This window comes from Macaca fascicularis, chromosome 2, assembly GCF_037993035.2.
Source record: "Macaca fascicularis isolate 582-1 chromosome 2, T2T-MFA8v1.1".
Classification (NCBI taxonomy): domain Eukaryota; kingdom Metazoa; phylum Chordata; class Mammalia; order Primates; family Cercopithecidae; genus Macaca; species Macaca fascicularis.
The window spans coordinates 150,923,300-150,950,167 of NC_088376.1; the positions used below are offsets into that span (position 1 = coordinate 150,923,300).

The 26,868-nt window shown below is 44.1% G+C and overlaps 1 protein-coding gene across 16 annotated transcripts in view; it reads right to left on the minus strand.

Annotated features, from left to right (window-relative positions):
* The window catches only part of RAF1 (Raf-1 proto-oncogene, serine/threonine kinase), an 82,827-nt gene extending 56,446 nt beyond the window's left edge, over window positions 1-26,381 (minus strand). For 9 of the 16 annotated variants that reach the window (XR_012431475.1, XR_012431474.1, XM_045385728.2 and 6 more), the window contains exon 1: window positions 26,077-26,381. The gene's annotated coding sequence lies outside the window, so the exon portion shown is untranslated. Of the gene's footprint in view, window positions 1-2,587; window positions 2,747-26,076 lie in introns of all 16 variants that reach the window. The other 7 variants (XR_012431476.1, XM_074033008.1, XM_074033004.1 and 4 more) reach the window with 1 other exon arrangement.
* Between the last annotated feature and the right edge of the window lie 487 nt (window positions 26,382-26,868).

Genomic DNA, 26,868 nt, shown 5'->3' on the forward strand with positions numbered 1-26,868 from the left:
AAACACTTTTACACTGTTGGTAGAACTGTAAACTAGTTCAACCATTGTCGAAGACAGTGTGGTGGTTCCTCAAGGATCTAGAACTAGAAATACCATTTGACCCAGCCATCCCACTACTGGGCATATACCCAAAGGATTATATATCATGCTGCTATAAAGACACATGCACACATATGTTTAGTGCAGCACTATTCACAATAGCAAAGACTTGGAACCAACCCAAATGTCCATCAATGATAGACTGGATTAGGAAAATGTGGCACATATACACCATGGAATACTATGTGGCCATAAAAAAAGGATGAGTTCGTGTCCTTTGTAGGGACATGGATGAAGCTGGAAACCATCATTCTGAGCAAACTATCGCAAGGACAGAAAACCAAACACTGCATGTTCTCACTCATAGGTGGGAACTGAACAATGAGAACACTTGGACACAGGGTGGGGAATACCACACACTGGGGCCTATTGTGGGGTGGGGGGAGGGAGGAGGGATAGCATTAGGAGATATATCTAATGTAAATGACGAGTTAACGGGTGCAGCACACCAACATGGCACATGTATATATATGTAACAAACCTGCACGTTGTGCACATGTACCCTAGAACTTAAAGTATAATAATAACAAAAATGTACAGGAACAAAAAGATTTCAGATATGGAGACAAAATAGTTCCACTTACAGGAAATATAACAATTTCAAAATATTTGGAGGCCATGTCCCCAAACAAAAATGCTTTTTTTTTTTTTTGGAAACAGGGACTTGCTCTGTCACCCGGGCTGGAATGTAGGGCTGCGATCTCAGCTTATTACAACCTCTGCCTCCTGAGTTCAAGGGATCCTCCCACCTCAGCCTCCCAAACAGTTGGGAACATGGGCACACGCCACCACATCTGGCTAATTTTTGCATTTTCATAGAGACAGGGTTTCACCATGTTGCACAGGTGGTCTTGAACTCCTGAGCTCAAGTGAGCTACCTGCTTTGGCCTCCTAAAGTGCTGGGATTACACATGTGAACCACCGTACCCGGCCCCAAAAACGGGTTCTTAAGCATAACTATGTAATGCTAGTTGTAGTTTAGATTCTAAACCCGGTGTGGTGGCTCACGCCTGTAATCCCAGCGCTTTGGGAAGCTGAGGCAGGCGGATCATCTGAGGTCAAGAGTTCGAGACCAGTTGGGCCAACATTGTGAAACCCTGTCTCTACTAAAAATACAAAAAAATTAGCTGGGCATGGTGGCAGGTGCCTGTAATTTCAGCTACTTGGGAGGCTGAGGCAGGAGAATTGCTTGAACCCAGGAGGCAGAGGTTGCAGTGAGCCCAGATCACGCCATTGCACTCCAGCCTGGGCAACAAGAGCAAAACTCTGTCTCAAAAAAATTAATGTAGGCCGGGTGCAGTGGCTCATGCCTGTAATCTCAGCACTTTGGAAGGCTGAAGCAGGTGGATCATGAGGTCAGGCGATCAAGACCATCCTGGCTAACATGGTGAAACCCCATCTCCACTAAAAAAAAAAACTAGCCAGGCGCGGTGGCGGGTGCCTGTAATCCCAGCTCGTCGGGAGGCTGAGGCAGGAGAATGGCTTGGACCCAGGAGGCAGAGCTTGCAGTGAGCTGAGATCGGGCCACTGAATTCCAGCGTGGGTGACAGAGCGAGACTTGTCTCAGTGAAAATAATAATAATAATTAATTAACTTAAAAAATAGTAAGATAAATAATACTTCTCCCATTTCAGTAAAAGGATGAAGCCAATTTCTCAATGAATAAAAACAAGAGATTGTTGAACGTCAAATTTTATAGGCAGCCCGGGCAACAAAGGGAGACACCAGGTATGGTGGCATGGGCCTGTGGTCCCAGTTATTGGGGCGGGGCCCCGGGGTGGGAGGCTGAGGTGAGAGGATGGCTTAACTGGGAAGTTGAGGCTGCAGAGAGCCATGATCATGCCACTGTACTCCAGCCTGGGTGATAGAGCAAGACTCTGTCTCAGAAAAAAAAAAGTCAAGAATGCATTCTTGAAGAATTCCACCAACAAAATGCACCAAATATAGCCAAAGAGTTTTCTGCTATATGCCAAGTGGAAAGCTACGAAGAAAGAGAAGAACAGAAGCAGGAGGACATAGATTTTCATCTCCTATCCTTTCAAGAAGTAAGATTCATTATCTTGTAAAAAGTCTAAACACTGGTAAGGCAAGACACAAGTCCAACCCATAATATTGCACTTCTGTCCTCAGGCAACAAATCAAATGACAGATAAAAGCACAACATCCACCACCCAATCCCCAGGCTTCAGCAGAGAACTCACAAACATTCTGCTGGCTAAAGCAAAAAGGTGTACTGTATTTCCAGACAGCCTGCAGAGTTCTGAGCACTATTTCCATAATCCTCATATCTCAATCTACACAAAGCACCATGGGGCTTATAAACAGATTATATAGCAGGCAGGAACACTCTTGGGATGCTGAGGCAGAAGAATCGCTTGAACCCGGGAGGCGGAAGTTGCAGTAAGCTGAGATCGCACCACTGCACTCCAGCCTGGGCAACAAGAGCAAAACTGTCTCAAAAATAAAAGAAAAAAGAAATCCAGTTTACCTCCTTGTGGAATTCCTAATGAACTGCTGAGAAGTGATCTTACACAGGAATCTTATATCATTTATTCTGATGCTCATAATCCAGAAGAATACAGGGTTGTGATAAAGGTATTTTCAACTCCACATAGTCAATTCAGCCTCCTCACCCTGTGGTCCACCCCTAGAAATAATTTCAGTGAATTGTTGCATTCAGAGGCATTTCTAAAAATGAATAAATAGTACCAGATTAATAAACTATATATTAGCAAACTTTCAAAAACCCTGGAAAGGTTTTGCTGGGTTTTTTCAGTTTATCATATCTTGTAAAAAAGAAGAAAGCACAACTATGTTCAAGGTGCAAGATTATTAGGGAGCAGCACACATACAAAGTACAACGAAGTAGCTTTGGGACAAGTCAAATCTGGAAAGACTACAATTATTAAAAAGTTACTACCTGTACTTAGGGTATCATTTTAAGAGATTTGAATCCTAATATTTTAAGATACCTCTGTCACATTAAAGCTAAATCTGAGGCACAAGTGTTTGAGTGGAAATGTTATTTTATCAACGTCTAGAGAAGTAAATCATACTAGAACACCCACGTAAGTTTTCTAATGGATTGTACTGCCGTAACTATTCTCCCAAAAAATCAGATTAGATTCCTTTGGACAGTGGTAAGAATTATCACAACTCTGACTAAAGCAGCAAGCTTCTCAGCAGTTAAGTGTGCAAGAACTACAAGTCTTAAAACTTCTGTCCAAAAGAGAGTCAAGCAGCAGCTGGAAAAACTTAGGGTTAAGGATGACTTTGTTTTGTCCTATCCCTTGGCTCTATGCTTTTGCTTATTAGCAAGGCCAAGCAGTCAAATCTTCCTATTGCCCTTTCTGAGTAGGGAAACACCCACACACAATAAACAATGTAAATACTTCAGGCAAGGACATTTTAAAGTTTTCTTCAAAAATGCCTTAGCAAATCAATCATCATAAGGCACTTTGAAAAAACTTCATTTTTGAGTTTTTCCTCAAATACTATATTTCACTTAAAAATATTAAGGTGGCCGGGCGCGGTGGCTTATGGCTGTAATCCCAGCACTTTGGGAGGCCAAGGTGGGTGGATCGCAAGGTCAGGAGATACAGACCATCCTGGCCAACATGATGAAACCTTGTGTCTATTAAAAATACAAAATATTAGCTGGGCATGGTGGCACGTGCCTGTAATCCCAGCTACTCAGGAGGCTGAGGCAGGAGAATTGCTTGAACCAGGGAGTTGGAGGTTGCAGTGAGCCAAGATCGCACCACTGCACTTCAGCCTGGTGACAGAGCAAGACTCAGTCTGGGAAAAAAAAAAAAGAAAGAAAATTAAGGTGGCAGGACAAAAACATCTAAGGTAGCCAGCCTTTTGGTGTTAAATAAGGTTTTAAGAGATTCTTAGATCTACCTAAAACCTAACTTGTGAGAACCCAGCAATGCTTTTTGTGTAGTTCCGACTCAAGAAATTTACTTAGTCAAGAGAACTTAGAATTTAATTTAGCACAGCTCTACGATTTATTCAGCTCTCCTTACCATTATCTCATAGAACTGTTAGAATTAAACAGGCTGAAGCAGGTATTATTCATAATACCCCTTTTTCTGATGAAGAAAAAAAGTAAAGTTCAAAAAGTTTAGTGACAATTTAAGACAAGCAAAATTAAAAATTCAGATACTCAGACTTTACAGTTCTTTCCATTACAATACTGATTTAAATGGTACATTAGGATTTGAAAATTTTATTGTTTAATGATGTTACTATTATACTCCCTCTAAAATTTTTTGTTTGTTTTTCACAGTTGATCTGCACTTTGAAACCTAGGACTTAATTTTTTGGAATACAGTAATGGAGTGGTTAAGAGCTTTAGGCATTGAACTCAGAAAAAACCAGGCTGAAGTTTAAGCCCTATCTAGAAGAGTTCCTAATTACTGTACTGTACTGTATTTATTCATTTTTTTTGTAGAGGTGGGGCGGGGCGGGAGGGTGTCTCACTACATTGCCCAGGCTAGTCTTGAACTCTCGGCCTCAAGCAGCCTCTCAGCTCAGCCTCCCAAAGAGCTGGGATAAAAAGGTGTTAGCCACTGTGCCTGGCTTATTACATTACTTTTAAATACTGTTTATAAATAACACATCAGACCTCTGTGTGGAGGAAAGAAAAAGACTGTATATACCATGTCTTATATATTACAAGCAATTAAAATTTTTCTTCATATTTAAGAGACTTTTACTTCACTTCTAAACAACAAAAGATTTAGCTTAAATTCATTACTTTAGGGCAGTCATATTCTTAATGCTTTTTTATAACTTTTCCTTTCTTTCTTTCTTTTTTTTTTTTTTTTTTTTGAGGTGGAGTCTAGCTCTGTCGCCCAGGCTGGAGTGCAGTGGCCGGATCTCGGCTCACTGCAAGCTCCGCCTCCCGGATTTACGCCATTCTCCTGCCTCAGCCTCCTGAGTAGCTGGGACTACAGGTGCCCGCCACCTCGCCCGGCTAGTTTTTTGTATTTTTTAGTAGAGACGGGGTTTCACTGTGTTAGCCAGGATGGTCTCGATCTCCTGACCTCGTGATCCGCCCGTCTCGGCCTCCCAAAGTGCTGGGATTACAGGCTTGAGCCACCGCGCCCGGCCTCCTTTCTTTCTTTTTACTCAAATAATATATTAATAGATGGTGTATCAAAAATCGAATCTTTGTTTTTTAGACATGGAGTCTCCCTTTGTCACCTAGCTGGAAGTGCAGTAACTTCATCACAGCTCACTGTAGCCTCAAACTCCTGGGCTCAAACAATCCTCCCACCTCAGCCTCCTGAGTAGCTGGAAAAATATAACCTTTCATTCATAAAGCTAACATTATAATCTACAGCAAATGGATAAAGAATTAAGACAGGTAGAAATATAATAACCACATTACCCGTTTAAGTCTTTTTTTTTGAGGTGGAGTCTTGCTCTGTTACCCAGGCTGGAGTGCAGTGGCACGATCTTGGCTCACTGCAACCTCCACCTCTGGGTTCAAGTAATTCTCCTGCCTCATCCTCCTGAGTGGCTGGGACTACAGGTGTGCACCACCAACGCCCTGCTAATTTTTGTATTTGTCTTTTTTTATTTTTTTTTTTCAAGACAGAGTCTCACACTGTTACCAGGCTGGAGTACAATGGCGCAATCTCGGCTCACTGCAACCTTCACCTCCCAGGTTCACACGATTCTCCTGCCTCAGCCTCCCGAGTAGCTAGGATTACAGGTGCACACCACCACACCCAGCTAATTATTTTTAGTAGAGACCGGTTTCACTATGTTGGCCAGACTGGTCTTGAACTTCTGACCTCGTGATCCACCTGCCTCAGCCCCCCCAAAATGCTGGGATTACAGGGGTTGGCCACCGCGTCCGGCCTAATTTTTGTATTTTCAGTAGAGACAGGGTTTCACCGTGTTAGCCAGGCTGGTCTCAAACTCCTGACCTCAAATGATTCACCCACCTTGGCCTCCCAAAGTGCTGGGATTACAGAAGTGAGCCATCGCGTCTGGTTTTTAAAGTCATTTTTTAAATCTTCATTCCCAAAATATTCTCCCCAAAGTTGGTAATAAATAGATAAAATAAGGTCGGGCGCAGTGGCTCACGCCTGTAATCCCAGCACTTTGGGAGGCCGAGGCAGGTGGATCACGAGGTCAGGAGATTGAGACCATCCTGGCTAACACAGTGAAACCCCGTCTCTACTAAATATGCAAAAAATTAGCCGGGCGTGGCGGCGGGCGCCTGTAGTCCCAGCTACTTGGGAGGCTGAGGCAGAAGAATGGCGTGAACCCTGGAGGCAGAGCTTGCAGTGAGCCGAGATCACGCCACTGCACTCCAGCCTGGGCGACAGAGCGAGACTCCGTCTCAAAAAAAAATAAAAATAAATAAATAAATAAATAAATAAATAAATAAAATAAATTCTCCATGTAATTAGAAGACTGCTCAACTACAAATCATGACATTAATTGTGAATGTTAGGCAATACAAAGGAATTCCTACACATCAAAATAACCTAAGCAATGCCCTAGAGTGAAAATTCTGTTGTAGTATTATCTGGCTGCCCTGAGTTTCCCCTTGGTTTGAAAGCAGAGGGAAGAGGAGGAACTGGTAGCAAGAGCTTACAAAGTCTGTATCTGGCATAACAACCTGAACACATTAAGGTGCCCTTTGTTGTTGTTGTTGTTGTTTTGAGATCGAGTTTTCCTCTTGTTGCCCAGACTGGAGTGCGATGGCATGATCTCCACTCACTGCAACCTGCGCCACCCAGGTTCAAGCGATTCTCCTGCCTCAGCCTCCTGAGTAGCTGGGATTACAGGCAGGTGCCACCATGCCCAGCTAATATTTTGTATTTTTAATAGAGATGGGGTTTCATCATGTTGGCCAGGCTGGTCTCAAACTCCTGACCTCAGGAGATTCACCCGCCTCAGCCTCCCAAAGCACTAGGATTACAGGTGTGAGCCATTGCGCCCGGCCAGTTGCCTGTATTTTTTTTTAAATTTTTCTGAGACAGAGTCTTGCTCTGTTGCCCAGACTGGAGTGCAGTGGCGCAATCTCAGCTCACTGCAAGGTCCACTTCCCGGGTTCACGCCATTCTCCTGCCTCAGCCTCCCGTGTAGCTGGGACTACAGGCGCCCGCACCGCGCCCGGCTAATTTTTTTCTGTTTTTTAGTAGAGACAGGGTTTCACCATGGTCTCGATCTCCTGACCTCGTGATCCGCCTGCCTCAGCCTCCCAAAGTGCTGGGATTACAGATGTGAGCCACCGCGCCCCACCGGCAGTTGCCTGTATTTTTTTTTTTTTTTTGAGACAGAGTCTTGCTGTGTCGCCCAGGCTGGAGTGCAGTGATGCGATCTTGGCTCACTGCAAGCTCCATCTCCTGGGTTCACGCCATTCTCCTGCCTCAGCCTCCAGAGTAGCTGGGACCACAGGTGCCCGCCACCATGCCCGGCTAATTTTTTGTATTTTTAGTAAAGACAGGGTTTCACCATATTAGCCAGGATGGTCTCAATCTCCTGACCTCATGATCCACCCGCCTCAGTCTCCCAAAGTGCTGGGATTACAGGTGTGAGCCACCACGCTCGGCAGTTGCATTTTTAAACAGCACTTTCCTCGCCAGTTGCCTGTATTTTTAAACAGCATTTTCCTTACTGACATCTGAAACTTAAGATTTACCTGTGTTTCTTTCTCCCTACTTGACATATTTCTTAGTATGTGAGGATTAATATATGGGAAGCACACAGCTTTACACCTGAGATGGTAAATGTTACTTATTATTGTTTGTTAAATAAGCAACAATTATATGATTGAAATATATCAGAAATTGATTAGAAATGATGTTCTAGTGCCAGGCACGGTGGCTCACGCCTATAATTCCAGCACTTTGGGAGGCCAAGGCAGGCAGATCACTTGGCCTGGCCAAGACCAGCCTGGCCAACATGGTGAAACCCCGTCTCTACTGAAAATACAAAAATTAGCTAGGTATAGTGGCAGGTGCCTGTAATCCCAGCTACTCTCAAGGCTGAGCCAGGGAGAATCACTTGAACATGGAAGGCAGAGATTGCAGTGAGCCAAGATTGCATCATTGTACTATAGCCTGGGTGGCAAGATAAAAACTCCATCTTAAAAAAAAAAAAAAAAAAAAAAGGTGTTCTATTCATTACAACAATCAGGAACTCTGGCTGGGTGCAGTGGCTTAATCCCAACACTTGCGGAGGCCAAGGCATGAGGACCGCTTGAGCCCAGGAGTTCAAGACTAGCCCCCTGGGCAACATAGTGAGACTTTCACTCTACAAAAAATTAACTAACTAAATAAAATACAATAATTAGAAACTCTTCTAGATAGCTCTTAAACCTCCAGCCTGAATTTTTCTGAGTTCAATGTCTAAAGCTCTTAATCACTGTTGCTGTATTCCAAAAATTAAATCCCAGGTTCCAAAGCACAGGACACCTGTGAAAAACCTATGTTTAACTCTCACATTACTTAGGGAAATCTGTATTTCCCCATATTAACAACACACTACCTTATTCATTTACTCTTTGTAAATTGTCTCCAGATTCTCAGAGATCCTCTGTAGACCCTATGTGGGACAATTCTAGATATTTTACCCATTAGTCTATAATTTAGAACCTTGTAAATGACATCAGCACAGTCCTAAATCACCGCATTAACCAACTCAACTTTTTGGAAAATCTCTCTCTCGTATCTACCTGCACTTATCATTTCCTCAAAAAGTTTCTTATTTCTCTAAGAAAGGAGACAGAAGGCAAGATTTAGTATCAGGCCAGTGCAGTGGCTCACACTTGTAATCCCAGGACTTTGGGAGGCCCAGGTGAGTGGATCACTTGAGGCCAAGAGTTCGAGATCAGCCTGAGCAACATGCTGAATCCGCACCTCTACTAAAAACACAAAAATTAGCAGGGCATGGTGGCACGGGCCTGTAATCCGAGCTACTTGGGGGGCTGAGGCAGAAGAATCACTTGAATCCGGGAGGCAGACGTTGCAGTGAGCCAAGATCATGCCACCGCACTCCAGCCTGGGCGACAGAATATCAAATACAAAAGAAAATACACCAAATACTATGTATAACTTAAAGCTGCTTAATGCTTAAGAGAAATATAAAATATCCTGTTTCATTGTTCTTAAAGGTAGTTCTATTAATTATATACAACATTTTATTTGAAGTGAATGCCAGTTTACATTTATTTATTTATTTATTTATTTATTTATTTTGAGATGGAGTCTCGCTCTGTCACCCAGGCTGGAGTGCAGTGGCGTGATCTCGGCTCACTGCAACCTCCGCCTCTGGGGTTCAAGTGATTCTCTTGCCTCAGCCTCCTGAGTAGCTGGGATTACAGGCTACCACCACCACATCCGGCTAATTTTTTTGTATTTTTAGTAGACAGGGTTTCACCACGTTGGCCAGGCTAGTTTCGAACTCCTGACCTCAGGTGATCCACCACCTTGGCCTCCCAAAGTGTTAGGATTACAGGCACCAGCCACCGCACCCTGCCTCAGCTTATATTTTAATCATTTAACTAAAATATTCTAACACTATAAGTATCTTTCTGATAAATCAAAAGATTAGAAAATAGATTGGGAATATTGAGGAGAAATAGCAATGAAATAAACTAGGCCGGGCACAGTGGCTCACTGTAATCCCAACACTTTGGGAGGCCGAGGCAGAAGAATGGTTTAAGCTCAAGAGTTTGAAACCAGTCTGGGCAACATAGTGAGATCTCTATCTCTACAAAAAATTAAAACCCAGCCAGGCATAGTGGCAGGCGCCTGTGGTTTCTGCTACTTGGGAGGCTGAGGTGGGAGGGTTGCTTGAGCGCAGGAGGTCAAGGCTGCAGTGAACTATAATCTCACTACTGCAGTCCAGCCCTGGAAACTTGAGACTCTGTCTCAAAAAAAAAAAAAAATTTCTGGCCAGGCATGGTGGCTCACGCCTGTAATCCCAATACTTTGGGAGGCCACGCTGGGTGGATCACAAGGTCAGGAGATCAAGACCATCCCGGCTAACACAGTGAAACTCCTTCTTTACTAAAAATACAAAAAATCAGCTGGGCGTGGTAGCACACGCCTGTAGTCCCAGCTACTCGGGAGACTGAGGCAGGAGAATCATCTGAACCTGGGAGGTGGAGGTTGCAGTGAGCCGAGATCACACCACTGTACTCCAGCCTGGTGAGAAAGTAAGAATCCATTAAAAAAAAAAAAAAAAAAATTTCTACAGTGAAGATAGAATAGAGCCAAAATTACCCTAGATAATCCTCTTAATCTTCCATTAAATACACGGTCTATATTTAGGGTATTTACTCCATCTCTCTATCCACTTGGTTTCTTCCTCTTTATTTATTTATTATTTTTTTTTATTTTGAGACAGAGTCTCGCTCTGTCTCCCAAGCTGGAGTGCAGTGGCACAATCTCCACTCACTGCAAGCTCCGTCTCCCGGGTTCATGCAATTCTCCTGCCTCAGCCTCCTGAGCAGCTGGGACTACAGGCACCCACCACCATGCCTGGCTAATCTTTTATATTTTTAGTAGAGACAGGGTTTTGTCGTGTTAGCCAGACGGTCTTGATCTCCTGACCTCGTGATCTGCCCACCTTGGCCTCCCAGCATTTTGTTCTTTAAAAAAAAATTCAGGCCAGGCGTGGTGGCTCACCCCTGTAATCTCAGCAGTTTGAGAGGTTGAGGCAAGCGGACTGCTTGAGCCTAGGAGCTTGAGATCAGCCTGGACAACATGGAGAAACCCCATCTCTACAAAAAATCAGCCACGCATGGTGTAGCACACGTGTAGTCCCAGCTACTCAGGAGGCTGCAGTGGGAGGATCACCTGAGCCCAGGGAGGTCCAGGTTGTAGTGAGCCATGATTGTGCCACTGCATTCCAGCCTAAGCAACAGAGTGAGAACCCTGTCTTAAACAAAAACAAATAAATTTCAAGTGGTCACAACACTGGAAAAAAATAACTTTCACACACAAAAAGTTTCTGCTGAACAAATATGCTCAAATGCTAGTTTCCTAACCAGTCCAAAAGGGCACTCTCATGCACTGCAAGGTGATGTGTATGTGTCAATATTTTGAGTTTCCTCACTCCTCTTTCTCAATTTCTGACCACAAACTGGTAACTTCATCAGATGACAGCCCAGAATAAACACACATGAAGAAATAAGCCACTCTATTCTTCTAAAAGTTAGCAGGGGCTGTATACGTTTATAAAACAGACTCCATCATTTTAAAAGTGTAACTTTAAAAATGCAAGTTTAAAATGAGCTAGTTCAAAAACAATTATGCTAAAACAATCAGTTCCACAAACCATACCTGGAGCCAACTTTATTTTTAACTCTCACCACAAATGAGCTTTGAAATTGCTTTCATTTTAAATCAATTTGTCTGGACTCTTTTTTAACCTGTTTTTCTTTTCACCTTCAAATCAATCATTGTTTTCTTCATCTAGTCAGCAACTGCTGATTTTTAAAATAAACAGACCTGTATTCAAAGTACATCATTAACACAAGTACCATAACACACAAGGTACAAATAAAATATGGTTTAGGAATGATTATTCAGATGGCCAAGTAACAGTGGAGTTTAAAAAAAAAAAGAAAAAAAAAGAGCAAAAAAAAAAAGCTACATAATGAAGTAGGAAGGAAGGGAGAAAAAATCACCTGGAAACACTAACAATTTCAACACTAATTTCTCTTTCACACTAAAGGCATTAATTTTCATAGTAAATCTTGCATATTCAACAAGTGGTTAAAAAAAAATTAGCCCTCCTCAAAGATAAGGACACAGAATATAAGTGAATCATTCATTCTATACACTGGCATCACTCATTTGGGCAGAGATGTGTCCTCAAGAGAAGACGTATTCCCCCATGTTTACATCTTACCAAAGAAATTTCAAAAAGTAACCATCTATATTAGCCGGATGTGGTGGTGCACACCTTTAATTCCAGCTACTCAGGAGGCTGAGGCACGAGAATTGCTGGAACCCGGGAGGCAGACGTTGCAGTGAGCTGAGATCGCACCACTGCACCCTAGCCTGGGCAATAGAGGGAGACTTGGTCTCAAAAAAAAAAAAAAAAAAAAAAAAAAAAGATACACGAATTGATCACAGAATACATGTTCAAGAGGGAGGAAAACAAATTTAAAATACAAGCCGGGCACGGTGGCTCATGCCTGTAATCTCAGCATTTTGGGAGGCCGAGGCAGGTGAATCACTTGAGGTCAGGAGTTTGACACCAGCCTGGCCAACGTGGTTAAACCCCGTCTCTACTAAAAATACAAAATTAGCCAGGCGTGGTGGCGCATGCCTGTAATCTCAGCTACTCAGGAGGCTGAGGCAGGAGAATCGCTTGAACCCAGGAGGTGGAGGTTATGGTGAGCCGAGATTGCACCACTGCACTCTAGCCTAGGCAACAAGAGCGAAATTCCGTCTCAAAAAAATAAATAAATAAATAAATGATACAAAAAATTAGCCAGGCAGGGTGATGAGTACCTGTAATCCCAGCTACTCAGGAGGCTGAGGCAGGAGAATCGCTTGAACCCAGGAGGCAGTCTGCAGTGAGTCAAGATCACGCCACTGCACTCCAACCTGGGAGACAGAGCAAGACTCCATCTCAAAAAATAATAATAATAATAAACAAAAATAAGCCGTGTGCAGAGACTCACACCTGTAATCCCAGCACTTTGGGAGGCTGAGGTGGGTGGATCATGAGGTCAGGTGTTCAAGACCAGCCTGGCCAAGATGGTAAAACCCCATCTCTACTAAAAATACAAAAATTAGCCTGGTATGGTGGCGGGTTCCTGTAATTCCAGCTACTCGGGAGGCTGAGACAGACAATCACTTGAACCCGGGAGGCAGAGGTTGCAGTGAGCCGAGATCGCGCCAAATAATAATAATAATAATAAAAATAAAACCCCAAAACTATGGAAAAATACCAAAAGCTTAAAATAACCTATAGATGACAAATGTGAACATTTGTAGACATGTATCCAGTCTTTTTTTTTTTGAGACAGGATCTCACTCTGTTGCCCAAACTGGAGTGCAGTGAGAAGGAAGATCATGGCTCACCACAGCCTCAACTTCCTGACCTCAAGTGATCCTGCCACCTCAACCTCTCAAGTAGCTAGAACTACAGGTGTACCCAGGCCCAGTTAAATTTTGTTTTTTTGTTTTTGTTTTCTTTCTGTAGAGATGAGGGCTTGCTATGGTGCCCAGGTTGGTCTCAAACTCCTGGGCTCAAGTGATCCTCCTGCCTCAGCCTCACAAAGTGCTGGGATTATAGGCATGCTCTACCTTGCCCTGACTCCGTATTTTCCATGCACAGATACATATTGTAAATATTTTTCTTCAAAAAATATGAGGTCTTACTTAACATATTTTAGTGCTGTTTTCACTCAATATGCAGTTGACCCTTCCCAACACGCACTGAACTGTGCAGGTCCACTTATATGTGGATTTTTTTCCCCAGCACTTTGGGAGGCTAAGGTGGGCGGGATCATAAGGTCAGTAGTTTGAGAACAGCCTGGCCAACACAGTGAAGCCATGTCTCTACTAAAAATACAAAAATTAGCTGGGCGTGGTGGCGGGTGCCTGTAACCTCAGCCACTCGGGAAGCTGAGGCAAGAGAATCACTTGAACCCAGGAGGCAGAGGCTGGAGTGAGCCAAGTTTGCACCACTGCACTCCAGCCTGGGCGACAGAGCTAGACTTGGTCTCAGAAAAAAAAAAAAAAAAAATCAAAACTTATGCATACACTTACAGACCATATAACACCATTTGCACAGACACACATTCGCAGTTGAGAGAAATGTAAACAAATGTTAAGATGCAGTATATTAAATAACTGCAGCCAGGTGCAGTGGCTCACATCTGTAATCCCAGCACTTGGGGAGGCAAAAGCGGGTGGATCATTGGAGGTCAGGAGGTCAAGATCAGCCCATCCAACATGGTGAAACCCTGTCTCTACTAAAAATACAAAAAATTAGCCAGGTGTTGTGCAGCTACTCGGGAGACTGAGGCAGGAAAATCACTTGAACCCAGGAGGTAGAGGTTGCAGCGAGTGCAGTGAGCCAAGATTAAGCCACTGCATTCCAGCCTGGGCAACAGAGTGAGACTCCATCTCAAAAATAAATAAATAAATAAATAAATAAATAACTGCACAAAATTAACTGATGTTGGCTGGGTGAGATAGCTCATGCCTATAATCCCAGCACTTTGGGAAGCTGACGGAGGTAGATCGCTCAAGGCCAGGAGTTTGAGACCACCCTGGGCAACAGAGTAAAACCCCATCTCTACCAAAAATACAAAAATTAGCTGGGCTTAGTGGCACAAGCCTGTAATCCCAGTTACTTGGGAGGCTGAGGCAGGAGAATCGCTTGAACCTGGGAGGCGGAGGTTGCAGTGAGCTGAGATCTTGCCACTGCACGCCTGGGTGACAGAGTAAGACCTTGCCTCAAAACAAAACAAACCTGTTGTACACACTATATTACTATAGTAATTTCATAGCCACCTCTTCTTACTATTGCAGTGAACTCAAGTGTTACAAGTTGCAAGTATCCACTTAAAAGGCCTTGTGTCCCTGTGAGCAGTTGGTCTCTCCAGTAAATTTCCTATTGCAGTAAAAAGTGGTATTTCTTGGCTAGGCACATTGGCTCATTCCTGTAATCCCAGCACTTTGGGAGGCCGAGTTGGTGGATCACTTGAGGTCAGGAGTTCGAGACCAGCCTGTCCAACATGATGAAACCCCGTCTCTACTAAAAATATAAACATTAGCCAGTCGTAGTAGTGAGGGCCTGCAATCCCAACTACTAGGGAGGCTGAGGCAGGAGAATCCCTTGAACTCAGGAGGCAGAGGAGAGCTGAGATCACGCCATTGCACTCCAGCCTGGGCGACAGACCCAGACTATGTCTCCAAAAAAAAAAAAAGTGGTCTCTCATGGGTCTTCTGTATTTTTCCATCATCTACAGTACAATACCATAAACTCTGAATAATACCATGAGTCCCATATGAAGTGCCACAAGTGATGCTGGAAGCGCTCCCAAGAAGCAAAGAAAAATCATGACATTATAATAGAAAGTTGAACTGCTTGACTTATACAGTAGATACAGGTCAGCAGCTGCGATTGCTGGCCATTTCAGACAGACTATTCATCTTTTCTTTTTATTTTTTTTTTTCGAGAGACAGCATCTTGCTCTGTTGCCAAGGCTAGAGCACCATGGCACAATCATAACTTATTGCAGCCTCCAACTCCTGGACTCAAGCAATCCTCTCTCCTCAGCCTACCAAGTAGCTAGAACTACAGATGCATACCACATGCCTGACTAGTATTTTTGGTTATTATTATTTTTACTATTTTAGAGATGGGGGGGTCTCACTATGTTGCCCAGGCTGGTTTCAAACTCCTGGGCTCAAGCAATCCTCCCTCTTTCGCCTCCCAAAGTGCTGGGATTACAGGCATGAGCCACAGAGGCTGGCCCTAAATACATTTTAGAATAAAAGAGTATGAGAGGCCGGGCACAGTGGCTCATGCTTACAATCCCAGCATTTTGGGAGGCCAAGGCGGGAGGATTGCTTGAGCTCAGCAGTTTGACATCAGCCTGGGCAATATGGCAAAACCCCATCTCTACAAAAATTACAAAAATTAGCTGAGTGTGGTGGCACACACCTGTAGTTCCAGCTACTCAGGAGGTTCAGGAGGGAAGATGGCTTGTGCCTGGGAGGTCAAGGCTACAGTGAGCGGAGATCATACTACTGCACTCCAACCTGGGCGACAGAGTGAGACTCTGTCACTCACAACACAAAGAAAAGGTATGAGTATAAAGTAACTACAACTATATTTATCAATTTACAGAAAAACTTTATTCTTTTTCTGCTTATTTTTCTTCTTACACCTCACAAGGATGAAAGAAAACAGTGTTCTTTTTAAAAAGATGTCATTAATTGTGTAATTAATTTATCTCTTTGAAAAACATTATACACAGGTTTAAGAGGGAGGAAAAACCCCATGAGATCCAAATATAGTCAAATCCAAAGGTTCTGTTTTGCCCACTAGATCTAAGTAGCAATACGAAGCAAAGGAGGGCCAGGCACAGTAGCTCATGCCTGTAATCCCAGTACTTTGGCAGGCTAAAATGGGAGGATCAATTGACGCCAGGAGTTCAAGACTAACCTGGTAAACATAGTGAGACTCCCCCCATCTCTAAAATAGTAAAAATAATAATTTTTTAAAATGCAAAAAGAAAAGCCTACAACCACTTCACAGTCATTAGGATTGTTACTTTATTTATTTATTTTTGAGACTCACTCTCATGGAGTGCAATGGCGCGATCTCAGCTCACTGCAACCTCTGCCTCCCGGGTTCAAGCTATTCTCCTGCCTCAGTCTCTCAACTAGCTGGGATTACAGGCATGTGTCACCACGCCCAGCGAATTTTTTTTTGTATTTTTAGTAGAGACGGGGTTTTACCATGTTGGCCAGGCTGGTCTCAAACTCCTGACCTCAGGTAATCCGCCTGCCTCGGCCTCCAAAAGTGCTGGGATTACATGCATGGGCCACCGTGCCCGGCCCAGGATTGTTATTTTAAAAATTAAAAAAGAAAAACAAAAAAATTAAAAAAGAAAAAATAACAAGTGTTGGAAAAGATGCGGCAAAACTGGAACTCTTATGCTTTGCTGGTGGGAAATGTAAAATGGTGCAGTCACTGTGTAAAACAGTTTGCAGTTCCTCAAAAAGTAAACACAGAATTACCATATGATCCAGTAATTCTATTCCTATGCATATACCCTAAGGCACTGAAAGCAGGGGCTCAAACTGATACTTGTACACCAATGTTCACTGCAGCATTATTCACAACAACCAAAAGGTGGAAATAATCCAAGTGTCCATCACTGATGAGATAAAATGATATATTCATACAATGAAGTATTATTCAGCCACAAAGAGGAATAAAATACTAATACACGCCACCACCACATGGATAAACCCAAAAAATGTGCTAAGTTTAGTCAGACAAAAAAGGACAGACAGCGTATGACTCCCCTTACGTGAAGTACCTGGAACAGGCAAATTTGTAAAGAGAAAGTAGAATAGGGGTTACGAGGAACTGGGCATAGTGAGGAATGAGGGGTTCTTGCTTAACGAGTACTGTTTCTGTTTGAAGTAATGAAAAGGTTCTGGAAACAGGTAGTGGGGATAGTTTTAAGACACTGTGAATGTTGTTAAATGTCACTGGATTGTAGATACACACACACACACACCATCTCCAAACCCCTACTCCTCCAACTTACATAAGACAGCCTAGGGGTCCATTTTGCATTGTCAAGCAATACTAGGTAATACTAGCCAGGGAAATCACAATCTCTCCTTTCAAAATCACACTACAATTCTACACCAGACTAAGGTCAAAAACGGTAGAGTATTATTTATCCCCCCATTCTCCCTGGGTATAACTTTATTCCCTATCTAAAACCTATGAATGCAAAAGGAAATAGCCAGCATGGTAACAGCTGCTTGAGCTAAAGAGTCAGCGAGCAGATAAAGCAGGCAAATGTCATCAAGGCGCTAGCAGGCAGAACCTAGAGCACTCTACATATAATGCCCAATAGAGGGAGAAGCTTAAGCAAGGTAGCTCCTACAACAGATAGGTCCTAAGTTACAAAGTTCTAAGTTTGAATTTAGTAAGTATCGCCTCTTTACTGTAAGCATTTTGTAGAGATGGCAGTAGTGAAAATAAATCCATAAGTGATTAACCTCTGATTAATGTTTGCTGTGTAAGACAAGGTTTTAAAAACTGGAGATATATAAACAAGAGTAAGATATGCCCCACTGGAAATATCTAAGAAAAAGACATGACCTACTTTTAAACAGAGACATAAGACATCTATACAAAAAATTCAACCTGGCCACTGCGGTGGCTCACGCCTGTAATCCCAGCATTTTGGGAGGCCAAGACGGGTGGATCATCTGAGGTCAAGAGTTCGAGACCAGCCTGGCCAACATGGTGAAACCCCATCTCTACCAAAAATACAAAGTTTAGCCGGGCGTGGTGGCAGGTGCCTGTAATCCCTGCTACTTGGGAGGCTGAGACAGGAGAATCACTTGAATCCGGGAGACAGAGGTTGCAGTGAGCCAAGATCACGTCACTGTACTCCAGCCTTCGTGACAAGAGTGAAACGTCCTCTCGACGGGGGCGGGGAGAGGAATAGATAAAAGTAAGGAAATGTCAGCCTCTCTCAATTAGATAAGGTCCTTGAAGGTAGGAACTTGCCTTATGCTGCACCAAGTGCACTGGCCTGCACCTAACAGAGGCTTAAAATACTGGCTTTTGATTTCCACTAAACATATTATACCGTGAGAAAGCAATGTAAGTAAGACACAGGGGCAAGAATTGTATATACTTCGTCTGGTATCCAGGGAGAGCCTGGAAGATCTGAGCAAGAAAATAAGGCCAGCACATCTACCCTTAAATATTCTTGTGTTGTCACAAAATAGGATATGATATATAAGAATTCATATTTCCCTCCGTGAAAGGAAGCTGGGTAGCTAGACAACAAAGGGGAACATAGAATTACTATACACAACATAACTTTCTATATCCTTTAAATTTTGTGGTATGTGACCTTATTACTCAAAGAAAACAATATTTTTACTTGTAAACAATATTTCTTTTTTTTTTTTTTTTTTTTGAGACGGAGTCTTGCTCTGTCGCCCAGGCTGGAGTGCAGTGGCCGGATCTCAGTTCACTGCAAGCTCCGCCTCCCGGGCTCCCGCCATTCTCCTGTCTCAGCCTCCCGAGTAGCTGGGACTACAGGCGCCCATCACCTCGCCCGGCTAGTTTTTTGTATTTTTTAGTAGAGACGGGGTTTCACCGTATTAGCCAGGATGGTCTCGATCTCCTGATCTCGTGATCCGCCCGTCTTGGCCTCCCAAAGTGCTGGGATTACAGGCTTGAGCCACCACGCCCGGCCAACAATATTTAATTCTTAAGAATTTCCAGGCAGGGGCCAGGCGCAGTGGCTCATACCTGTAATCCCAGCACTTTGGGAGGCTGAGGTAGGCGGATTACCTAAAGTCAGGAGTTTGAGACCAGTCTCGATGGTGCCATCATGAAGAAACCCTGTCTCTACTAAAAATACAAAATTAGCTGGGCATGGGGGAGCATGCCTGTAATCCCAGCTACTCAGGAGGCTGAGGCTGGAGAATCGCTTGAACTCAAGAGGCAGAGGTTGCAGTGAGCTGAGATCGTGCACCATTGCACTCCACTGGGCAACAAGAGCGAAACTCCATCTCAAAAAAAAAAAAAAAAGTGCACAATTAAATGGCTTTTATTATATTCACAGTTGTGGATCTATCTCCATAACTGCAAAACGCTTTTATCACCCCCCCCAAAAAAAAAAAAAAAACCCATCACAGTCACTGACCATTCCCTACATCCCTCAACCCCTAATCTACTTTCTGTCACCAAGGATTTTCCTATTCTGGACATTTTATATAAACGGCATAATTCAATATGTGGTCTTTCCTGCATGGTTTTACTTAGCATGTTTTCAAGGTTCTTCCATGTTGTAGTATACATCAATACATCCTTTCGTTTTATTACTAAGTAACATTCCATCATATAGCAGCGCCCCCTATATCCACAGGGAATATGTTCCAAGACTACCAATGAATGCCTGAAAACAAAAACAGTATACTATACTGTATATACTATGTTTTTTCCTATACATACATACCCATAATCAAGTTTAACATATAAATTAGGCACAGTAAGAGATTAATTATAATTAATAATAAAATAGAACAATTATAAGAACATACTATCATAAAAGTTACGTGAGGGCTGGGTGTGGTGGCTCACGTCTGTAATCCCAGCACTTTGGAAGGCTGAGGCAGGCGGATCACCTGAGGTAGGGAGTTTGAGACCAGCATGACCAACATGGTGAAACCCTGTCTCTACTAAAAATCCAAAATTAGCCAGGCGTGGTGGTACATGCCTGTAATCTCAGCTACTCAGGAGGCTGAGGCAGGAGAATCACTTGAACCCAGGAGGCAGAGGCTGTGGTGAGTCAAGATCGTGCCACTGCACTCCAGCCTGGGCAACGAGAATGAAACTCCATCTCAAAAACAAAAACAAACAAACAAAAAATTGATTGCCACTGCCTGCTGCTTCCCACTTATCAACAAAAAAAGTAAACAACTTCTAAATCATAAAGATTTTAAAACTGTAAACTAGCTTTAGGATTGTTAATCCCCACCCAGTAAAATTCCTTAAAATCTGGTCTAAAAATAAAACCATGTGTCAAGTGTTCCTCAAAAAATACTATGTGCACTGATTGGAATGTGATGCCAGTTAACATACTTTGTGAGTAATTTGCCGAACTTTAGATAGTCTAGGCCAAAACCAGTAACAAAGAAACAACACCCACTTGACATTTTCCTTGGTTAAGCTGAGATTCTAGGGGTCATTTTAGAAAAAAGGCAAACATCTGAAATTAACTAAAATCATTTAGAGCTACGCAAGTCATTCTGGGAGAAAAGAAGTTACAAAATGACTCACATATTGTAAAATTAAAGATGAAACCTTAAGGCCGGGCGCCGTGGCTCAAGCCTGTAATCCCAGCACTTTGGGAGGCCGAGACGGGCGGATCACGAGGTCAGGAGATCGAGACCATCCTGGCTAACACAATGAAACCCCGTCTCCACTAAAAATACAAAAAAATTAGCCGGGCGTGGTGGCGGCGCCTGTAGTCCCAGCTACTCGGGAGGCTGAGCCAGGAGAATGGCGGGAACCCGGGAGGCGGAGCTTGCTGTGAGCCGAGATCGCGCCACTGCACTCCAGCCTGGGCGACAGAGCGAGACTCCGCCTCAAAAAAAAAAAAAAAAAAAAAAAAAAAAGATGAAACCTTAATGTGTAATTAAGAAATTTTTACTTACAACTCTAAGGCAAGAAAAAAATACCCAGCCATTACTATCATGAGAATTACAAGGCAAGATGCCTGGGCGAGCCTGTAATGCCAGCACTTTGGGAAGCCGAGGAGGGTGGATCACTTGAGGTCAGGAGTTCGAGACCAGCCTGGCCAACATGGTGAACTCTCGTCTCTACTAAAAATACAAAAATCAGCCAGGCGTGGTGGCCGGCACCTGTAATCTCAGCTACTCGGGAGGCTGAGGCATAAGAATCCCTTGAACCTGGGAGGCAGAGGTTGCAGTGAGCCAAGATCGCACCACAGCACTCCAGCCTGGGTGATAGCGCCAGATTTCGTTTAAAAAAAAAAAAAAAAAAAAAATTACAGGCAAGATAAGTTAGCCCCATACCAAAAGTATCGACTGAACTGCAACACAAATATCTAGTATTACATTTTGAACCCAGTCAGATGAGCAATTAGGAATTCTACCCTCCCATACACATACCAATAAAAGACCTAAACAACCTCATTCTAAATAAACCCAGTGTTCTCTGATTTTCCAATTAATTTACTCAAGGTAAGCAATTTTCCACCTCACAGTCATTTGTTTTGAAGAAATGACTCCCAAGATCTGCATAACTTAAAAACAAAAAACTAAGTCAAAGCTCAATTTCATGGTTTCATAAACCTCCTCACTGTCACATTAGTACATTGCCTTTCAAAGGCAATATTTAAAATTCTCTTCTGCAAGTCAACATTAAGGCATGCTGTTTGGCTAACAAGCTCCTCCCAAGATCAAGATTATTATGTATGGGCCGGGCGCGGTGGCTCAAGCCTGTAATCCCAGCACTTTGGGAGGCCGAGACGGGCGGATCACGAGGTCAGGAGATCGAGACCATCCTGGCTAACACGGTGAAACCCCATCTCTACTAAAAAATACAAAAAAAAACTAGCCGGGCGAAGTGGCGGGCGCCTGTGGTCCCAGCTACTCGGGAGGCTGAGGCAGGAGAATGGCGTAAACCCGGGAGGCGGAGCTTGCAGTGAGCTGAGATCCGGCCACTGCACTCCAGCCTGGGCGACAGAGCCAGACTCAGTCTCAAAAAAAAAAAAAAAAAAAAAAAAAAAAAAAAAGATTATTATGTATGGCCTATTATGTTCCTAACATGCAAACAAAAGTACTCCCTCATGTAACATTTTTTTAGGCAGTAGGTTACTAACAAAGATTTACCTGAAATTTAAATGTAGAATCATACATTTATTACTAATAGACTACCTGAAATAGTAGTTTAAAGTTATCAATTGTATTTTTCATTTCCTAAATATTCCAGTGCTTCTGGAAAAGTCAAATTTAACTCACAAGAAGTTGTTTAATCTTCAGAGCAAACAAATGGAATAAACTAAAAGCAACTAGTCTCAGAGCAACTGTTATATAATACTTGATGCTTAACGTTCTTCATCTTTTAGATACTTTTCATCAGAAATTACCAGCTTAATTTGCTTCTCACTGTTTTTTTCAGCTAAACCAAATCCCATAAAATATGCTCAAGCCTTCTATTGAAGGCACACTTTTTTTTTTTTTTTTGAGACAGGGTCTCTGTCGCCAACACTGAAGTACAGTGACATGAACATGGCTCACTGAACCTCAACCTCCCTGGGCTCAGGTGATCCTTTCACCTCAGCCTCCCAAGTTGCTGGGACTACAGGCATACTACACCATACCCTGCTAATTTTTTCTTTTTTTGTGTATGTATTTTTTGTAGGGACAGGTTTTCACCATGTTGCCCAGGGTGGTCTCAAACTCCTGAGCTCTAGCAATTCACCAGCCTCGGCCTCCCAAAGTGCTGGGCTTACAGGCATGAGCCCCCACAACTGGCTGATGTTTTTACAACTACTGACAAGACTTTAACAAAGGAATTCCACTATAATTTATAACCACGAAACACCACATACCAGTCAGGCACGATGGCTCACGCCTGTAATCCCAGCACTTTGCGAGTCCAAGGCAGGTGGATCAGGAGTTCAAGACCAGCCTGGCCAATATGGCGAAACCCCGTCTCTGCTAAAAATATAAAAATTGGCTAGGCGTGGTGGCAGGTGCCTGTAGTCCCAGCTGCTTGGGAGGCTGAGGGAGGAGAATGCTTAAACCCGGGAGGAGGCAGAGGTTACAGTGAGCCAAGATCATGCCACTGCACTAAAAAAAAAACCACATATCTTTAAAAGATAAGCCTTTAGTACAGAAACAGTAACAGGTTTATTTTTCCAAGTATCCCAGCATTCAACTGGGTCAAATGTTTATGCTGCATTTTAAACAGCTTAGCCCTTTAGTGATAAGGGTAAAAACAAGTCAAAATAATCCTGAATGTTCTTCAGTGGTATATAATCATCACAACGAAAGTAAGGTTTAGGAACTGCAACTGAAGTCTGTTAATTCCGTAATAGTCACTTTAGCATAAACATTAATCACAGTATTATACCTATTTTAGGAAAATTATGTTTATGGGGATAAAGATTTTATAACAGGTTGTTATCCAAGAAGTCAATACCAAGAAATAGTTTAAAAAATACACTTATTAAACTAAAAATACATCCTACACATTTTTTGGATGTTTGTTTTCTAGAGTCGTCCAATTTCTGTAAGACTGGGGAGTACATTATTTATATTTAAAATTTAGGCCAGGCACAGTGGCTCACACCTGTAATTCCAGCGAGGCCATGGGAGGCCGAGGTGGGCAGATCACTTGAGGTCAGGAGTTCGAGACCAGCCTGGCCAACACAGCGAAACCCCATCTCTACTAAAAATACAAAAATCAGCCGGACGTGATGATGTGTGCCTGTAATCCCAGCTACTCGGGACGGTGAGGCAGGATAACTGCTTGAACCAAGGAGGCGGAGGTTGCAGTGAGCCGAGATCGCACCACTGCACTCTAGCCTGGGCAAAAGAGTGAGACTCTGTCTCAAAAAAATAAAAAATAATAGGATAATAAAACAAATATTAGGAGAGTGTTTTACATTTATAAAGTTAACATTTTTGTGAGCAAGTATAACTTTAGGAGAATTTTTTGCAAGAATCCCCAGGAATATATGAGTTCAATTCATTCACCACTGTGTAAGTGCAAAACATTAAATGTTCTGCTGGCCAGGCGCAGTGGATCACACCTGTAATTTCAGCACTTTGAGAGGCTGAAGCTGAAGGATCACTTGAGCCCAAGAGTTCTATTGAAGGCATACTTTTTAGACCAGTCTGGCCAACACAGTGCAACCCTCTCTCTATTATTAAAAAAAAAAAAAAAGTTCTGCCTGGCCAGTGGCTCACCCCTGTAATTCCAGCAAGCACGTTGGGAGGGAGAGGTGGAGGCAGGAACATCACCTGAGCCCAGGAGTTTGAGACCAGCCTAGGCAACACCGTCAGACTCCATCTCTACTCATTTTTTTTTTTTAATTAGCCATGTGTGGTAGCACCTGTCTGTAGTCCCAGCTACTCAGGAGGCAAAGGCAGGAGAACTGCTTAAGCCCAGGAATTAGAGGCTGCAACTGAGCTACGATCATGTCACTGCACTCTAGCCTGGGTGACAGAGTGAGATCCTGTTCCTTTAAAAAAAAAAGAAAAAAAAAAAAGAAAAGAAAAAGTTTGAATTGTTCTGAAAAAATAAAAAAAACTAAAAAGTCATTAAGTTTAACAAACTAAATCTTTTCAATCACTATCAGCTTCAACATCGACAAAGGGAGAAAACTATCAGCAAGAATAAAGATTCAGCAAATCATATACAATAATCCAAATTCAATTAGTTCACCATCTACAACAAAATCCCCTCACAATTCTAGCAACTTTTATTTTTCTCTCATCTCTCACCATTTCCTTCCTGCACCCCAGGCAATTTGCTGCTCCCCAAACTCATCCCAACTCCCACATGTCTCTAAGCCTTTGTACCAGCTGTTTCCTGAGTTCCTCCTCACCTGGTGAGCACTTACTCACCGGTCTTTCAAAACTCGACGCTTAAGTCTCCTCGAGTATAGAAGCTTCCTCAACTCCTCCCCAAGGAAAACTAACTGTTCTAAATCCTCACAACACTTGGTAAGCCAATTCTTATCACACTGCATTGTTTTCACGCCTTAGGAGCGCAGGGAGGGCAGAATCTCTCCACTCAGCCCACAGAGGACCAGGCAAGCAGAAACGTTCAATGAACGTGCCTTGAATCATTTCCTACTTAGATTAAGTGACCCCCTAGAACCCGTTCACACCTCAAGGAGACACAGAAGTTCCTATCCTTCTTCCCACCACAGAATGAATACCAGGGGCACACCCAGAGCCCTAGAAAGAGAACAATGAATGAACACGGCCGCCTCGCCTCTCACGACGTCCAAACTCCTCTCTCTTGGGTATCGACTCGCTCGCAGAGCCTCAGCAGCTGCAGAGCTGAAGCGTCCCGGCGGCTCTCGCTTCACACAAAAGGCAGCCCTGGCTCTTCGTTCCAAAGCGTCCTGAGGCCAATCCTCTATAAGCATCTCAAGACTTTCATTAATAACCCACAGAGTCCTGATACCCAAGGCTAGTCCTGATATCCAAGAAGAGAACCCTGTGACTTTGTGGTAGGGCACTGGCCAGTTTCCTCCTCTCTTACCCGATTCCTCACGTCCTCCCTAAAAGGGTGTCACCTGACTGAAGTATCCAGAGAAAGGTTGCGTGCAAGCCCGGGTCCCACAATCGACGGCCCAAGAGAAAAGGAATTGGCCCATCCAAGTGACAACAGACATGGGGCAACTCTGGGCGGATTTTCCCACTGCCAAATAATGAGGAATGCGCACTGGCACAGGGGTGGCGTTGGCACGTTTCCGCAAAACACAAGGAAATTTGAGTGGGATGTGGGAACTAGGCTCGCCGGCCATGACACCGGACTCCGGGGCCCCCGCCCAACGCTAACCGGGGTGACAGCGGCCTGGCCCAAGCCCTCCGCCCGGCAGCCGCGGGGCCGCTCCATCAGCGCCACCCAGGCCCGCTCGCCCTGGAAGCCGGTCCCTCAGTCCCGCCGCCCGGCTCCCCCGGCATCCACGACCCGGCCCCTGCCACCTACCTGAGGGAGCCAGGCCGCCCCAACGTCCTGTCGTCCGGTGGCAGCTTCTCGTCCGCTCCTCCTCCCCGCGGCGGGTGAGGGAGCGGGAGGCGGTCACATTCGGCGCGTCCCCAGCCCAGGGGACGGAGCCCCGAGTAGCCCCCGCATCGTAGCACACGCGCTCCGCGCCTCAGGGCACGCGCCCCAAAGCCCGGCCAGCTGACCCTTTTCGGGGCCCAAGGAATGCAGCAGAAAACCCTTTCCACCTCACAATCGTTCTCCTCTTACTCCCGCCATCTAAGATGGCGGCCCAAGCGCCCGCGATTAAGACTCTCGGGCGGCCACGGCAAGCGAGCCCTCGACTCGGTGCTCGTCCTCCCGACCTGCGACGCCACCGGCTCTCCGCTTCTGCGCTAGCCCTCCTGGCAGTCGACTTCTAACTTGGCTCGGGCATCCATCGCTCTGGCCTGAACACAGGCCCCGCCCCCGGGGCGTGGGCTCGCGATCTGGTGGCCGCCATTTCGGAGCTGAAGAGGTTAGGCGATGCTGGCTTATTCTCAGGAGGGGCACTCGGTAATCGAGAAGAGCCGGCTTGCGGCCAGCCAGGAGTGGCCAGAGGCCTAGAAGGGGAGAGGAAGGCCTGCCTGCCAGCATTGCAAGGCCCAGCGATCATCAGACGTGCCCCAGGACACAGAGCACAGTGTCCAACTTTGACTCTCCGGAGTCGGACACTTTAATGCCAAATTACGGCTCTGGCACTTGACAGCTATGTGGACAGTCCCTGAACCTTAAGCGGTCTTTTCCTCGTGTGTA